Source organism: Chinchilla lanigera, unplaced genomic scaffold (genome assembly GCF_000276665.1).
Source record: "Chinchilla lanigera isolate Chin_1 unplaced genomic scaffold, ChiLan1.0 scaffold00207, whole genome shotgun sequence".
Taxonomy (NCBI): domain Eukaryota; kingdom Metazoa; phylum Chordata; class Mammalia; order Rodentia; family Chinchillidae; genus Chinchilla; species Chinchilla lanigera.
This window is the reverse complement of record NW_004955608.1, coordinates 15,698-17,226: the sequence shown is the minus strand read 5'-3', so window position 1 is coordinate 17,226 and position 1,529 is coordinate 15,698.

Genomic DNA, 1,529 nt, shown 5'->3' with positions numbered 1-1,529 from the left:
GATTTGTGCTGAAGTTGTGATCATCCTGCTCAGCCAATGGGGTGCTGGAATGCTAAGCATGAGGCAACGGGCCAGGCAGAAACTTTCCTTTTCCTTGATTGCCTGGTTGGAACACTCCTAGGTACACAATCACATATTAGCTTATTGTAATGAAAACCGAAATTTGCCAGGCATAGTGGGACATGTGTGTAAGGCCAGCACTCAGGAGGCTGATGCAGGGGGATCGCTGTGAGGTCAAAGGCAGTCTGGGCTGCATAAGTGAGTCCAAGACTAGTTTGAATTAGTTATTGAGGCCCTGTCTCAAAAATAAAAACAATAACAAAAACAAACCTAAGTTTCAGTTTGTTTCTGCCTGATGTGAATGTCTGTCAACCATGAGCCAGGTGCAGCTGGCCATATGTTCAGAGTTTATAAAGGTTACTGCCATTTATAAGGCTCAGTTCTTACTGCTTTTGTAGATATTTCGAAGTTTGGCATCCAGTTTGTCTCTGAATGATGATTCACCTCTTCCCGATGATGTGGGCTTAGTTCCCCTTACTGCTGTCCCTGCAGTCCTGGCTGAGAGGAAGTAGATGCCATGGTCAGCAGTAGGTAGTCAGGGTTCAGAGGCCCTGGGAAGCCTCCACAGTCACACAGGAGGGTTGGTGAACTTTAGCTGTGGGGACCTGATGGCACGTTTGCTGTGCCTGTGCTACTGGGCAGCATCCTCACACCATCAAAGGAGGGCACCTCTGTACACAATAGCTCTGAGGAGATTCACAGGCAAGGGTCCAGAAATGAGGGGGAGCAGTGATTCCCAGGAGCCAAGACTGAACTAGTGAAAATATCCCTACAAAGTGAGCTGAAGGGTTAGGGTTAGGGTTAACTGCATAGAACAATCCTGTCTCAACAAAACAAAGTATCCCAGAACATGAAATACCTATGGGTTGACCTAATGAGGGATGTAAAAGACCTGTACACTGAAAACTGTAGTATGCCTTAGTTACTTTCCTCTCATTGCTGAGACAAAGTACTCCAACATCCAAAGTTAAGGATGGAAATGTTTATTTAGCTCCCAGGTTGTAGAGGCTTCATATCATTTGGCTCCTAGGCAGGGTTGGGTGACAGAACGGCAAGCATTCGTATCAGTAGAAGATGGCCACAAAATCTCAAAATAAAGAAAAGAAGAAAGCAACTGTTGATGGCCAAGTATGGTGGTTCATTCCTGTAATCTCAGGGCTTCATTGGCTGATGCAGGGGCTTTTGAAGCCATCCTGGCCTACAGAATAGGTTCAAGACTCACCTAAAGTACATAGTGGGACTTTCTCAAAACCCAGAAAAGAAAGAAAAATGAAATTTACACCAGAAAACAAACTATTTTAGCTGATTGCAAATCTACATTTTAAGGCAAAATCTAACCTCACACCTGCTCATCTGAATCTACAGAAAAAGGCATTCCATGCTGCCGTTCACAGGGGAGACTGGTTGAGCCCTGATACAGTGCATGTGTTCGGGAGGGTGTGACTCACTGGGGCTGAAAGCAGTGTCCG